A 16,620-nucleotide genomic window follows, 5' to 3' on the forward strand; every position below is an offset into this window, starting at 1 on the left:
AAATTTATGCTAGCAGTGAGATGAGGTGTGAGGAACAGGAGCTGACCGCTGACCCTCCTGGCAGCTCCAGGGCTCAGATAAGCACCACCCACCCTTCCCTGGAGGCTCAGGGCAGCAGCAGTGGAGGAACTGCACTGCCACAGGCACTGCCAGCCCCAGCCTGTGCCGGAGGGTGCGGGGCTGAGCAAGCTCAAGGCTTGTGGCCCATTTTGCACAGCTGGGGTAAATGGAACCAGGCTGACCGTTAAGAGCGCTTCTTTAGCTTGAAAATTAGAGTGTAGGGATGCGACCACCCAGCATTGTGGGGAACAGTCACTTTTGGGGTCACCAAAGAGGACATCGCATGTGCAGGATCTCTGTGCTCCCATTGAGGGTTGTGCACTGCCAGCAGTTCTGTGGCCCCATCCTGCCTGGGCTGTGCTGTACCCTTCCCATCCCTGCCCTCCATCCATGTGGGAGGAGAGCCCTGGTGGCTGTTCTCCTCTGGCCCCAAGGCTGGTGCTGTGGGCAGATCAGCAGTGGGGAGGCCATGGCAGCCCTTTGTGAGCCTCACCAGGTCCCCCAGCTCCGCAGCTGCCAGGCTCTGTGAGGGTTTGTACGAACCACAAGAAACAGGACTCTACCCCGTTCCCTCCCAAGGCCCCCACCCCAGTCGTCTGATTTAGAGCATAAATTGGCTTTTAAATATTCCTGTGTACTAACTCTCCCACCCCTTCCCATCAAAATGAAGCTGATCCCCAGGATTTTTGGTAAAGTCACAGTGAGACCACTGACATTCTTCATGTTAACTTTCAGGAAGCATGTAACTTTTTAAAATCACCTAATTCCTCTTTTGTTAAACAAGTAAACACAAAACCATGCATGCAGGGACCACCAGCCTGTACTGCCTGCTGTGCTCCCAGCTGCAGGAGCAACATGCCTGGGGAGTGCGGCACAGGAGGACGGCTCCGTGTGAGCAGCCCTCTGCAGGCCCCAACCCTGACAGCACACCGTGAGGTCTGCCAGCAGGCTGGCGTCACGGGCACCGTAGTGCTCCATGTGCTGTGCTGGTCAGTGGGGCAGCCCAGAAAGGTTTCCCAAGTTTGCTCCTTCCTCCCTTCCTTCTAGCAAGAAGTGTGATTGCTGCAGGATGTATCAGATTGTGAAGTTAACTTTGATATGGTGTTAAAGCTGTTGAATTATCGTGGTGATCAAGCAGAAAAAAAGAAATCTTTATGCAGAGATGTCAGGGAGATGGGGAAATGGTGTAATGTGTGAAGTTAAGAAGACACAGCCTTATACTGTGCGCAGAAGCCAACACAACGTAAGAGCTGTTTCGCAGCTGATAATAATTTGGCTTCAGAAGTGGAAGGTGATGCCACAGAGCAGAGCTGCAGTGTGAGCACGGGGGCTGCCAGCACTCGAGTGCACTCAGTTGCTGCAGCTCTTTCACCAGATGTGCCACTCGCTTAAGACCAATCTGCTAGCACGGGTAGGTGGAAAGCTGGAAAACAGTGCTGTCGGAGGCACAGCAGCCTATGGAGAGCGCTGCAGAACAGCCTGCAGGAGGCAGCTGGTCCGGGAGCATTTGTTGTCAGACAGACTAGGGAAGTGCTCGGAGGCATCTGGGAGCAGAAGGCACAGCGGCTGCCTGGTGCTGCTCTGGGAGCTCCTGCCTGTCTCAGCGACAGAAACAGCCGAGCTGTGGTTCCGTGCCAATGGGGAAAAGAAGCAAACATACGTGCGTACAGTCCTACATTTTACTTGTACATACACAATCTATGTGTATGCACCCCATTCCACAGAGGGACGTGCACTCAAGAGAGCTGCAAGTACATACAGCCTTCTGTCACTACTCGTGATAATCTACACCCAATTAGCAAACAGTATTCTTGGCCCTAGAAAGTATTTTGCTCACTGATATACTGCAGGTGCATTACGTGCATCCCTGATACTCAGAGCCGAAACACCCCGCAGATGGTGCAGTACGTGCAATTTCAAAAAGAAACAAACCAACCCACAAAACAACCGCCAGCACTGCGGCTGTGGGTTTAAGTTTTCCAAGAGCTTGTTGTAGACAATGTAGCATAGATTGATTTTTTTTCTCATCCCACCATAGCAGGAGATATTTTCCCGTGCGCTTGATAATCTGCTGGAATTAAAACACCGCGCAGATCTGTAACTACATCACTGCGTTTAGGCAGCGTCTTTCATAAAACCCTCAATCCCAATCCCCGCGGCATCCACCCACTGCATACCGTTGGTCCGTAGCCGGCACGGTGACGCTTCAGAAACCGTCCTGGAGAGCAGAGCCTCCCGCCTGCCTCCCCACACACACACACACCGCATCCCTTCCTATTTTCCGAGACCAGTATTTTGTGGATGCTCAGAAAAGGGCATCTCGGCAGGAAACGGCGTTCTTTACGAGTAACACAGCTGAGCTTTGCGTACGCCGCGGACAAACGCGCCGGCCGCAGCAGCCACGGAAGCCGCAGCGGATGGTAAAGCCCCGGCAGCTGCAAAAAGTTGCCCTGTAATTACTCGCCTCGGAGCCGGCTGACGAGTAGCCCGCAGAAGCGGCGAACGCGGCCGTTTAAGGAAACGAGGAGAAATCTCACCTGCGCTCCGCGGTCAGGGAACCCTCGTTAAGGTGAGGCGCGATCCCGGCCGACCCGGCGGGTATCTCTGAGAGCCGCGGCGGCGTTCCCGCAGGCGGCCGATCCGCGCCGCGCCGCACGCTGACCCCGCGCCGCGGAGCCGCGCCGCTCCCGCGCTCGCCCCGCCCGCCGCGCCGCCCGTCAGCTGCCGCCCGCACGTGCCCGCTGCGCGCCGCCCGCCGCTCCCGCGGACGCCGAGGCAGGGCTGGGCCGGGCCGCGCCGCCCCGCCCGCGCTCCGCAGGGCGCCTTCGGCGGCGACGGTCCGCAGCCCCCCGCAGCCCGTCGCCGTGCGGGTGTCGGTGCACGCGCGGATCTGCGGGGCGGGGGTAGCGGCCGAGGGGCGCTGCCGCTCCGTGCGGAGGCGGCTCCGCGAAGCCCCGCCCTGCCCGGGGGTCCCCGAGCCGCCCGGCGAGGTGCGGGGCGTCAGTGCGGGGCGTCATTGCGATCTGCAGTGCTGCACGCGCAGTTCGTCTGTGCTGCCGCCTCGCGTGAAGAGTTACTGATTCGTTTTAAGAACATCCGTCCTTACGTGGGGATAGGCGGCCGCCGTACGGCTGCATGTGCTTTTGGGGCACCTCGGAAGCTTCGCATCTTCAAGTTAGGCTTTGGGCCGGAGCGCGGGACTCGGGACGGCCGTAACGCTGGGAGTGCCGGGGGGTGGGAGAGGGGGGCTGCTTTTGTCTGTGGAGCACCCCCTTATTGCGGGCAGAAGGTCCTAGGAGCAGGTTTGCAGCAGCTGTCAGGTGCAGAAATTGAAGAGGGAAAAAAATTAAAGGGTTTCAAGCTGTTACAGCTTTTATATACACCTGACGATCCTTCACGCTCAATAAGATGGGGAAATGAATATACACTTTTGCTCTTAGCAAACATTTTCTGGAACTGAATATGTTGGTAGGGCTGCAGCTGTGCACCGGATTTGGAGTTGTGAGTAACCAAGAATCTGGACACGGGTTGGAATTTTAACGCACTGGTGTCTGGAGATGTTCTCTCACTCAGTAAGCTGTGCATCTGCAGCCCATCCAGCCTTTAAATGTGTGTGCATACAGCTTGGTGGTTGCAAAAGTTGGAAGTTAATTTTACTAAAATTAATCAAATGTTTAATGTAATGACATTTTTCAGTGTACGGGTAGGTAGGAGCCTAAATCAGTTGGATTACAGGAATCTGCCCAGGTGAAGCAGCAGCAGGAAATGAAGTTCAGAATAATCAATGTAGGAGAAATGATGCTGAGAATTTCCCAGCTCCTGGATCAGCCTGCGGAGTGTCAGCAGTACGACACACATCCCAGGCGGCAGCAGCCAGCTGTCCTTCAGCACAGATCACGGAACCATTTGTGTTCTGCTGGTTTGTTCAAGACCCAAACCAGCACGGTCTCTCAGCACCTGCAGGGATGGCAGGGCGGTGACACGCGCAGTGCCGGCGGGGTTCTGTGCCCCCTGCTGCTGCCCCCCACTGCCTGCAGCTGCACCCTGTGTGCAGGACGATGCCCGGGCCTCCGTGCTGCACAGGAGCAGCTCCGCTCTGTGCTGGTACCGCTGCGAGTGTGGTGGTGCAAAGTGACTGTAAGGGGTGAGCGGTGAGGGGCACGCCAGGCGTTGGGTTAACCGTGAATTCACAGTAATTACGGCCTGCAGACCTGCAGGCATTCGTGGTGCAGAGGTGCTCAGAGCAGAGCTGAGAGGTACGGTGTGCTGTGTGGGGGGAGGCGCAGCGCAGCACTTGCTGGGAAGGGACTGACTGTGTCATGTGTTCTCAGACCTGGAGCTGCAGGACATGGTTGTGTTTTTGTCTTCTCATCTCTGGCATCCTGTCATGTATGAGAAGTTGTACGCGATAAGGCCCGTGTAAGTGCCTGCTGCAGCCCTTGTTAAATTACAAGGGAAATGGATTGGATCCTGAATGTGAGAGATTATCTGATGGCTTATGGCAAAATACTGTGAAAATGAGCATAAGAAACATTAAAAGCTGGGCAGTTTGTGCATGTGAAAAAAAAAAAAAAAACAGTTTAATAACGCCATGACAAAGGGGGCAAAAAGTAGGAAAACAAAGCACATGTGTTATGGTCGTGTTGTGAAATCAGTCATTTGGTGGAATGAATGGCAGGTGGAAGCACTGCACAGCTGAGTAAAATCCTGAGCACTTTGTTTCTCTGCTTGATACCTCTGCTTGTTTGTTGCACAAAATACAGTGCAGAAATTCTGCAGTGAGTGGCACTGCTTTTAGAACCCTGTTGTGGAAGCAGTTCCTGTGCTGAATGGCTCCAACTTTCAGTCACTTCAGGTAACAGCCTCAGCTGTACGGGTACAGAGATCACGGATGGGTTTTTGTTCGTGTGGTTTCAAGAAATTATGTGAAAGACTGTGTGGTTTCATAAATGAAAATAACGTGAAAAATAGTTATCTTGGGGTTTTTTTTATTCTGAATAGTTGGGGGTTAAACACTATGTGTGATACCTATGATTTTCAATTATTTCATGAAATGACTGAGCAAAGCAGCCACTGAGTGTGGTGGTTGACAACATTGTTCTTTTTTCAGAATTGGTGATTTCATTATATAAATGTCATATGATGCTTAGTATAGGGAAAACTATTAAGTCAAGTACAACTACTGGCAAACATGAATGTGGCTTTAGAGATGCTGGTATTTCAGCTGCCAGTATTTCAGCTGCCATGTACATTATTTGTTGAGGACTTGGCAGATCTGTGACGAATCCCTGTTTCCTCGGACATCCCCCTGAATTTGTTTTAGCTGTGAGAGAAAGGCAGATGCTAGAATGGTGCTCATCTGTACAGCAGCAGTATGACTTACAAAGAGCCCAGTTGCAGCATATTGGATGCCCTGTGCATGCAGTTCTGGGGGATGCAGCGTGGCTCCGCATGGTGCGGTGCAGGAGGGCACAGCACAGATCAGCCCTCTGCTCTGGAGTTCCCTCTGCTGCTGCTAGGGGCACAGCTCTGCACTGCAGGGCTGTGGAAGGACAGACGCTGTGCCTACTAACATAATATGCTTGAAAGGAAGATCCTTTGGAAGATAAATGAGCAGAACTAAAAGGAGAACATACATGAGGGTTTGGAACACATTTCTAGTGTCTGAGTGGAGGTGAAATGCACTGCAAATATAGGAGATGTAGTAAGGAAGAGTTGTGTTAATTTTCCAAATTCTGAAGGAATTTGAAATGTGGAAGTGGACTTTCCGCTTCAGTGAGGATTGCTGTAACTACAGCTGCTGCTGCTGTTGCTGCTCAACTGCTGGTTAAAGAATGAAGTGTGCTGTCAAAGAACATGTAAAAGTGATGAGTTTTGGCCAGTGTTGTTGCCTTAGAGATCACTGCTGTTTTGTTTCACAGTTTGGACAGGACATCACATAAAGCAGAGAGGGGAAGCTTCAAAGTAAACAAAGTGCACACTGCACACGTGGGTAAGCTGTGCATCTCATCACTGCCTGGCGGATCACCTGGAGCAGTAGCATGGGAGCGTGGGACTGGCCTGGTTCAGCTGGACGTGGGGAACATTTGTTCTCATGAATGGTTCAGCAGCAAGCTTGCAGGTGGCTGTGAGGCAGCCCTGGCAGTCTGATGGCAAGCTTCTGAAATGAGGAGGTCACACTGTGAACTTGTTGCTGTTCCCTTACTGCAGGCACATATTATGTTTTGTTACAGTCTTTGTCGTGTTTCATTTATGTTCATGTATGTTCCACAGATATATAAATATTTTTTGAAGTGCCAACTGCACAGATGGTGATTGCACGTAGTGCTGCACACAGCAATGGTGATGGTGTGGTTCCATCCCTGGGAAGAGAAACAGAACTGGTGGAACAGAGCTGAGGTGGTGACGTGGCAGTGGTTTTCTGCAGCAGTGGCAGGGAATGAGACAGCTCAGTGCTGTCAGCGCAGAGGGGAGGATCGGGAGATCGGCACAGATCTGTGTGAAGCACACAGGCACGCAACAGTGACTTCTGGGAGAGAATCTGTGGCTAGCTCTATAGCAAAAATGAACATTTAGCTGATCTCTGCCAGTCTTTGTGCTTTCAGCTTCATGCAAAAGCAACTAAATATAGGGGATCGTTTGAACTGACCTTAAAGATACAATGGTGATGCAAAGGAATTATTCTTAAGTGGCTGAGAAAAGTAAATTTGCTAAAAGCACTACTCAGAGATTCAGATTCAAATAACAGAGTAGCACGTCTGGTTTGCTAATGGATTGTGCTCTGCAATATGTGTTCAGAAAATATACCGTTCTGTGAACCCATAATCTTTGAGGTGATTTGATTGTGATCTGGGGACTAACAGCCCTCATTACAGGAGATTGCCTGAGGTACAGCAGAGCCACGTGTCCCAGCGTGTGCAGGCTGAGGAGCGGTGAAGGGAGCGGTGAAGGTGGGCAGCCGGCTGCAGGGAGCCTGGCCTGGGGGATCAGAGCATGAGGGAGTGCAGGGCACCAACCTCGGGGACTGCAGGCGGAATGGGGAAAACAGCGTGTTGGCAATCACAGCACGTGGGCCTGAGGGCTTCCTGCTGTTTGAGCGCCTTCAAACATAACTGGAATGTCTGTTCCTTCCTGGCATTGTGTCCAGCCTGAGAGTCCCTTTGTGCTGGGCTCAGGGAGAGACACAGTCCCTGCCCCAAGCAGCTTGCTGTCTTTGTCCTTCCTCTGTGAGTGGTTTCCAGCCTCAGAAAACAGCTTAAAGTCGTGATGTTTTCCTGAGTGCTGCCTTTTGATGTCTGCAACCTGTATTATCTTTTATGTGCAGCTGTTTGTGGAGAAGGAAGGCCATAATGCCTGCAGCTCCACCAGCACTCTGCGGTGACCAGGCTAGGGCAGGCCCTGCTCTGCTCTGCTCTGCTCTGCTCTGTTTGCTCAGCGGAGGTTGCTCCCCTGCTCAGACCCAGGGCTGCACTTCATTGGAGGCTCAATTGGAGGTGCTCGCAGCTTCCATCAAATGAGCTGCTTCTATTACTGCCTGAAGGCTCAGGCTTCTGACAGGTTAAGTAATAGCTGCTTCTTTATTTTTAGTGGACGATAGTAAACTTGAGTATATAGAAAGTCACCTGAGTAATAAACATTTGAATGCCTGAATGTCTGTACCATAAACACCATCAGTGCCTCTAAGAAGCCTCTGCAGATTTTGTAGAGAAAAACACTGGACTCGATGATTCATTATCAGGAAGTGGCAGCAGCAATTAGTGAGCCCTGAGTGCCCAGCACAGCCACGACTGCACTGATTCAGACATTATATGAAGTCAGGGTATCAGGATGCAATGCGGTGTGCTTTGCATGCTGGCCTTCCTGCTACCACCACCTTTCTCCAGCTTTGAAGAGAGACGTCGCTGAGTCACAGCAATGTCTGCTGTCATTGGTGCCTATGAATTAGGCTATTGAGTTGGCCAGTTAGGTTTTCTGTGGCAAGCTGTCCCTTCCCTCCAGTTTTAAGTGCATCACAAGCAACTGTGGCAAAGCATAGGGATGGATCCAAAGAGTTGAGGATCACGAAGGATGAGGGGCAGTGTCATGAAGAGATGTGGAAGGATAGGTGGTAGAGAAACAGGGAGCTGGAGAGGATCAGCAGAACCAACGGGCATCAGCGATGTGCAAAGCAGGCTTCCGTGTTTGCATGGTTGCCTGGTGGTTTGCAAAGAGTGCAATGGATCTACGTGAGGAAATAAGAACGCTATTAGTGACAGTTAACAGCGTCAAATAGAGGAGCACTCCGTAGGGAAATGCAATGAAACCTTTTCTCAGATGTCCACAATGCCGTTTTCCTGTACCTGCACATAACTTCAGTGTACCCAAAGGATATGAGAACTCTTCAATTCAGAACTGTTTGGGTAACTCACGTTGAACTATGCTCTTACATACCCTCACATAAACTAGAGCTCTGCTGTTGCAATTCTGTCCTGTTGGGTTTCCGATTTTCCTTTGCCGGTTCCTCTGCCAGCCCCTGCCCTGTGCGGGGCTGCAGCCTCGTTTCTGCCGTCACTTTTGGAGCCCCGCTCTGCTCCCAGCTCCATGCTGCTCCCTGCTGTGCCCGCAGCCGTTGCGGTGCTGCCCGTGGTGCCGTCGGCGCAGCCCGGCTGGGAGCGCAGGCTGCCGGCAGTGGAGCAGGGCTCAGCTGTTGCTTGGAAACCAGCAACCACATATCAGAAATGTTCCCTTCTATAGCGAGCTTCCTAAACTAACAGCTTTGAAAGGAACAGTTGTTCTTTCAGGATCATATTCATTTTGTTCTTTCTTTTTAAAGAAAAAAGTCTTTCAGCCCAGCTTTGCTTTCTCCTCAGTTCTCTTCCCTCACATCTGTCCCACAAAGGCGGGCAGTGTCACACGCCTGGGAGCAGAGCCCTCTTATCCTCATCTCCTTAGGGCTTCGATGTTGGCGTCGCTGAATTTCGCTCTGAGCGGAAGGAAGCCACGAACAGTTCCCACATCGCTGCGGTTGTGTTGCCTCTGCTCTTCGCTGAGCAGTTCTCCTCTGTGGGGCAAAGGGCTACGTCCCATCCCTGCAGGTCAGCAGGGCCGATAGCGGCAGGCAGGAGCCCACAGCAGCTCAGCCCACAGCTGGTAATTGGTTTGTACCTGGCCCTAAGGATTGGTGTGGCACCGATACTTGGACGTCTTCCACAAACTTAGCTTTACTTTATGGTGCAGGTAACAGGTACAAGGAGGATGGCCCCTGCGTTATGATCCCTTGGTTAGGAAATCAGGAACTTTCCAAATTCTGTACGCAGAGGAGGGCACAAATTCTCATACCCATTAAACTGCTGTGGATGGATTTGGCGTACAGAGGCTCCTGCTTGGAGCACCAAGGACTCTGCTTGGCATTCCAATGCCAATGCAGGATTTCCAGGTTCTAGTGATCATTCCACATGCTGTAAAGTTACTTCGACACAGTGGCACTCCTCCTACCCCTGCAAACACCAGAGGCTGTTGCTGCTGTTGTAAATTTCAGTCTGGCTTTTAGAACGGGATGTCACAGAGCAGGGGATGGGGAATCCAGTGATGTTACCAACAAAATGAAATCACAGTGTTATCTCTGTGCTGCACACTCCCTGCTCTGGATGGCTGCAGCCACCTGAACCTTGGGCTCATTGATATTTTAATATTTTAGCAAGATGGGCAGCAGGAGGCTGTGAGCTGTCAGTTGTCTTTGAAGAGCAGAGAGGATTTGAGAGGAGATGATGGATGGGCGGTTGTCTTAATTCTGCATTGTAGTAGCAGCGATGAGACCGACTCCCTCATCTCCTCCCCCTCCCACATGTACTCATTCTGAAAGAATCACTAAGGACATCTGCATTTCTGGGTGAGGAGGTGACACTCAGAGGGTCTCTACCCAGCCTGCACTCACAGCCAGCACTCACTCCATGCCTCCCCCACGTCCTGGGTGATGACTGGTTTCCCTCTGCTTCTTGGGAGGATGAGGCTCTTCGAAATATCAGCACTGCTGTAATAAATCAGGGAGAAGTGCATGTAGTTGTATAGCTCAGAGGGCTTGCTTGAGGTAAACAACAATTAGATGAAATGGTGCTTTACTCAGAGCTGGAGCCAGGCCTTCCAGGACCACACGTGGGGTCCTTTTAGGAACTCTTCAGTCATCAGAGCATTTCACATGTAATCTGACAAGAAATTGTATTTAAGATGCTTCTAGTTCCATTTGGGTCATTTGTAACACTGCTCCTGAGATATGAGTTATTTAACAATAATCAGTTTGTTTCTTTACACAATGGGATGAATGCTTAACCTGATCACTACAGTCTTAAATCTGGGAGAGGTCTTTGTGTTCTTTCTTAATTGAACACCTAAAGAAAAAAAAGGGCTTGGGCTCATAGCATTTTTAGTAGAAGTAAAGGTTTATTAGCCCTGTTGACTTTTGAAATTCAACCACTAATAGCATCTGTTTAAACACTGTTCTCCAGATTGGATAAAACGTTTTACCGCTCGGCATTAAATCCACCAGCAGAGCATTTTGTACACATCTCCACCCTTTGCACCGTTTCTCCGGCAGCACCAGCAGCACATTCCTGTGTGAGGGGCAGTGGGGTGCCCACACAGAAGGCGTCTGCAGAGCTCGGCAAGGCAGGCAGAGCAGCAGCCCCGGCGCAGAGTGAGTGCTGCATGCGGGCTGCTGGAGCAGCATGAGGGGCTGGCAGGCACCCACCACATCCCAGCCCGATGGGATGTGCCCACAGCTGGCAGTGGGCTGCACCTACTGAGTACCTGCTGGCATTGGGCAGGATGTGACACTCAGGCACCCGCTGGCATTAGGCGGGCAGTGACGCCTGGGTACCTGCTACATGTGGCACTGCGGCTCAGGACGTAAGGATGAGGCTCCCGCCCCATGTCAGGCAGCCTGGCATGCCTGTCTACACCAGGCTGTATGTCTGGCAGAGGAAGCTCTCTGCTAGCTCTGTGCTGTGTTTCTTACCTGTAGCTGAGCTGACCTGCACAGAAGCATGATGACCCCACGTGTGTCATAGAGTTGCAGGATCTTCCTTCAGTGCTGGTCTGATTGGAGAGCGTTCCTTTGTCTCAGCAGTATTTACAGAAATAAGGGTAGCAGTCTGTAATACTCAAACTTGTGGAAACAGCCTCAAAGGCTGATGAACATAATTCTACAATTAAAGGATGTCTGCAGGAGTACCATTTTCCTCTCTGACCAGTTCCAGCCTCAAACTGCTCCTCAGGAAGTGGGAATGGGATTGAAGCACAGAGCCGCTCCCTGCTAGGACTCTTCTTCTTGCACCTGAGAATTTCAGTGAATGGTTTTGACATTCTTTTAAATCCAAAATGCATCCGGCTTGGCTGAGAGCAGCTGAAGCTGCATTTCCTTATGTTCCAGCTATGCACAGAGAGGATGGGATGTTTCCCCACCACCAGCTGTTGGCTGGCAGATCTGGGGGCAGGAGGACACGTTTCACACCACAGCGCTGTGCCTGGTGTTATCCTTAAAATCACCAGGTGAGAGAGTGTTGTGTACAGGTGAGCATCACCACAGCTGCACCAAGAGACACTGGGATTCCTCATCATAATTAGCATTGACTCCCCTTTTGTGCGGGGGCTGCGTTGTTTGTGAATGCGTTAGGCTGTGACCCACATGTGAGCCTCACATTGATGCTTTGCAGAAGTCAGCGCATTTGCAGGGGGTTATTATACTTCTGAGGCTGGAGTTGTTTAACGTGCGTGATAAGAAAACTGTTCAGAAATATTTCAAGAACTATAAAAACAGGTTCCAAGGATGCTTTCTTATAGCCAGAATCTGTTCTCCTGTCTAAATGTGACATACTAAAAAGGCAGCACTCTGTTTATGAAACCAGCACGGAATCTCAATGCCAGTGCTCATTGTTCCTGATGAATACGGGGTGGCAACAGCGTGGATGGAGCCTGCTTGGAGCTGATTTGGCTCAGTTATTCCTTTCTTCAGGAACACTTGACTCTTTTGTGCTGTATTATCTTCCAAGGGATGTTGCCCAATGCAATGTGCCTTTGGAAATGGGAAGAATTTATGCAGTGTCGTGTAGGAGCAGTTCTGATCAGAAGATGGAAACGTCACAAGGGGAAAGGGCTGCACGTCGCCTCTGTGCGGTGTCAGGGCTGGCTGTGTGGCCGTGCCCCACCTGCAGAGTGGCTGGCAGTCTGCAGTTCTCTCTGCAGCACAGCTTACGGGACAGGTGTGACAGTACATTCTGTGCAGACATCTAGCAGGTGCTGGGTTAACAGACCATCTGCTGGAACTGGAGTTTTCCTCCAAGTCTATGCACAGAATGCTGCTGGGGGAACAAATACATGAGCATCTTCATGCTTTTCCCTAAGACAAAATTGCTTCAGGGGATTCAGAATTAAGGGGACTTTAAGATTCAGGGCATTTTGTTTCATGTAAAGGGTATAGAGAATGAATAAATAAGAATTAGAAGGGAGAAAAAGGCAGAAAAAACAACAGGATCATCTTAGAGCAGCAAGATGGTGATTAGGCAGTTCAAAAGTCCCCCTCTGGAAGCAAATATGATGTGAAAGTATAAATGAGTTATGCAGAGCCATTTCCTAATCCCAAATAATAAGAAACCCTTATTAAGGAGTGAATCCTCTTGTCCTTACATGTGCTAAGCCCCTGGGATGTGGCTGCCCTGTGTCTTCATTACCCTCCTGAACATCTTTATGTATAAGCTTAACTTTCAGAAACGATGCAGTTCCACTGGGACCATAATTGCATGGTGCTGCAGTGTTCTGTTGTGTCCTCCCAGAACCTCTTTCCCCTCTGCTTGTTTCTAACCCTTGGTATTATGTTATTCTAGGATGGCTTTTTGTTGGTGGTGGTTTTTTTCTGCAGAAGTCCTCCAATTTGTTTCAGTTGATGAATCAAAGACTCAAGCTTCCTTTTAAGCACTAATTGGGAATGTGCTTTGTCCTTAAAATGAGAAATGTGCTGTACATCCCTGTGCTGCTGACTGGGCTGAGGATATTTACGTGACTTACAGTTATGTTCCTTTCTGTAGCTGCAGCACAAGTTCTGACCTAGTTGCCAGGTATTACACAAGCCAGTACAATTTTAATATAACTAAATGAAGTCCAACTTTTACTGCAGTTGTGGAGGCAGCGTGTGAGGATGGCCCTGGCAAATCATCCTTTGGCATCACTTCCACCCCACTGGGATGTGTGCGTTTCTCGTGCTGAGCACAGAGCAGCCCGGGCTGTGCAGAGCTGAGCAGTGCTGAGACACTGAGGAGGGGGGATGACTGGACAGAAGTGCAGGAAGCCCTTTTTACTCCCCCTGGCTACAGGAGAGCGCTGCTGTTTGGTGAGGCACAGTAAGGCAGCACTGTGGGGTTTTTGTTTTGTTTTGTCTTGTATTTTTGGGGGGTGACATTTGAGACTGAACATTTTCATCTAAAGTGGAGCTGTCAGAAAGATGCGAGTTAATGAGGCCTCCTTTCAGACACGAGATGATGCAGGGCCTCATTTGCTGCTGGCTGCAGGGTGGCCCAGCCCTGCGTGCTGCAGCGGATGGGGCATCACAGAGCTCCCAGCAGAGCACCCTGTGTGCATCAGCTCTCACCACAGCTCTGAGACAGCACAGTGCGTTTGGTGCTGCTGGTGTCATCTGGAGCCTTTTTTTATCATTAAAGTCAAAATGGAAATTTCACAGAGAGAGGCAATTTATTGTCGCTACTCTTTGGCCAGAATTCATCAGGGGGCTAATTAAAACATTGCAGTGCTTGTTAATAATAATTCAGAGTAACTTTTCACTGCAGCATGTTATTTAGCAGGGCACGCTGGGATGCACCCAGCGCTTCAAAGCACCAAATGCATCGGGTGCCCCGAGTGCAGTTCAGAGCTTTGCCCTTTCACTGTGACTTCCCAGGGCAGCTGAAGGCAGCCTGGCTGAGTCTGAGTGGAAAAAATGACAGTTTAAGGAGAAGTTAGCACTGACTTTGTATATTGTGTCCCAATTAACTCCTGGGTGCAGAAGTGGAACTTCAGTTGGAATGCTGCTCTGGTTCTGTGCAGCTTGTTGGCAGCATCTCTGCATTAGCAGTTACCGTACACAGCAAAGCCACAGCACCATTTAGCAGATAAATGGACACATATCCGTAGGGCTCATAAACTGGTGAAGCTCCAGTGATTTCACTCCTGTTAATGAGTTGCTGGAATTAATTACAAATTTGATTGATGGTATTAACCTGTGTGTTGCTGTGTTTAACACACCCTGAAAGCAGGCACGTCGTACATGACTCGTCCTGCCAGGCTCAGCATGCCGGGGCCCTGAGCTGCAACGAGGATGCACGTGGGTGTGTGTTGAGGAGTTTTCTTAAACAAGGCCTCGTGGGCTGCACTACGAGAGCTTGTTTTTGTGCTCTCACCATGCTGTGCGACTGCCTAAAAAACACTGCCATCTTCATACCTGTGACTGACTAAACTTCCTGCCTTCCATGTGAACTTGTGAAGACTTCGTTTTTCTTGCAGCTCTTTTCCTGACAGTTTGTATGTCTGGGAGCCCAGGTTTTGTTCAGCTCTGTGGGCAGTGCCAGCAGAGCTGTGTTCTCAGCGCATCTGTGCTTTGTGAACTCCAGAAAGACGTCTCATAAGCTCTGCCATTATGGCACAATAATTGTCTGTAAAAGTGGCTGCAAGTGTGAATTTACTCTACTTATTTCTGATGGCCAGCGAAGCTTTAGACAGCAATTTAATCATTATTACTGCTACGGTACAGCTGCTCTCTGGAGGAGCTTAAACCATGTCAGAAAGGGAACCAACATAATGAGTCTGACAGAATTTTGGAAGGAGCAATTAAATTTAGGATAATGAGTTCCTCTGAATTTTTAATGTTATCACAACAATTCACTTCATTGCAGCCTGTTCATCTCTGGGTTCAAAACCAAAATGTGCAGTTGGGAATGGGGCTGCACAGGTATGTCCTGCCCCAGGTTTATTTAATGTACATGTAAAACACAAGACAAAAGAAAGCAGCATCCCCCCTCACTGTGTGTCAGTCTTAAGGCTGCGTTGCTGCTCTCCACATTGCCCAAATCCAATGCTTGTGACACACGAAAGCAGTGAGACTGCAGGAACTTCTGTCTCACTGCTTTCCTGCAGTCACAGAGAAGACCCCAGCCCAGTTTCAGTTGCATGGATTATGCTGTGCTTGATATTTGGGGCCTGAATGAGTAAAGGTAAGTCAAACTTCATTGGGTTGGCTCTTATTTACAGAAACACGTGGCGGGACTGAAACGCAGCTGGCTGCAATGACAGATCAGCACTGTTCTACTTGACTTTTATTTTGCTCTGATGCATTGTGGGGTTTTTCACACCTCACTGCAGCTGCTGGAGCTGGTAGCTTCACAGGGAGAAGCTCTGGTGCCCCAGTACGTCCACAGACAAGTGTCAGCCTTGTTGCTTTCGTTGTGCTGCTGTATTCTGCAGGTTGCAGCCCGGGTAGTGCAGGGGAGTCTTCCATGTATGCGGTGCAGAATCATTGGTAAGAGGGATTTTTTTATGGAGGGCAACAGATAGTAAAAGACAGACTGGTTTTTGTATGCTGACAAGCTGGAAATTAGAGATGTTTTGTGGCTGGTGCCATTAAAACAATAATAATAGAAAGGCAGTCCAGCACATGAACAGACACTGCAATGTGAGGTGCACATGTTCAACTCTGAGCTCTGCTGTGTGTTAGGAAAGCTTCTCAGGCTTTGTGCTTCTGCCACTGTGCCCACAAAAAAATGAGTGTCCCCAAACGCAGAGTTCCGACCACAGAAGTGCTGACAGAAGGCATCTGACAGTGGCAGGCAGTGCTTCTGGTCTCTCCTGATGGGATCTGCATCCACTTGTGTGGCACAGAGAGCAGTAATTCCCATATCTCGGGTGCTGAATAGTGTGATATAATTAATAAAGGTAATGACAATTTCCTCACTGAATACCAATTGATGCTCTGCCTTCTAAGGGAACAGAGATTGGGAATGGAAAGCAGATGGGATGATGGCACATAAAGAAATTATTTCTTTGATGTAAAAGGCATTAAGGAAATGTTTCATCCATGGCAGGTTGAAAAATGAAGCAGCTTTCATAGAAGCCATAAAAATGTCTTAATCTGTCGCTGTTCCTTCTTTACTGGAGACACGAGGGAGCTCAGTTCAACACAAACTCCCCAGTGCCTGTGACCTTAAATGTCACTGCTTCACTCATGAGTTAACTATGTTCTGGGGATGCAGCCACTCTAACAGGATTTTTTCCATCTGAAAAGATGCACTGGTGAGAAAGGAGAATGCAAACCGGCTCCAGTGCAATGCAGTTAAACAGAAAGGAGCCCCAGACGAGGCAGTTCCTCTGCATACTCAGCCCGCCCTGCTCCACAGAGCATGGGTTGCTGAAACCCTCTGTGATATGTGGCGTTTGAGTTGTGCTGCTGTGAATGAACAGCCTCTCTAACAGCTGCTGCGTCTGATGTGGGTTTTGTTGCTGTTTTTTTATGGTGTGCTGAAATGCCAGGGTAAAATCTGAGCTGCC

General features: G+C 50.0%; 1 long non-coding RNA gene across 3 annotated transcripts in view; it reads left to right on the forward strand.

The window, feature by feature from the left end:
• Positions 1-636: 636 nt before the first annotated feature.
• Positions 637-16,620, forward strand: part of LOC125702805 (uncharacterized) — a 63,226-nt gene continuing 47,242 nt past the window's right edge. Inside the window, exon 1 of one of the 3 annotated variants that reach the window (XR_007380708.1) lies at positions 637-2,629. This is a non-coding gene — a long non-coding RNA (uncharacterized LOC125702805). Of the gene's footprint in view, positions 2,630-4,814; positions 4,916-16,620 lie in introns of those variants that run through there. The other 2 variants (XR_007380709.1, XR_007380710.1) reach the window with 2 other exon arrangements.

The sequence above is a fragment of the Lagopus muta genome, chromosome 20 (genome assembly GCF_023343835.1).
Source record: "Lagopus muta isolate bLagMut1 chromosome 20, bLagMut1 primary, whole genome shotgun sequence".
NCBI lineage: Eukaryota > Metazoa > Chordata > Aves > Galliformes > Phasianidae > Lagopus > Lagopus muta.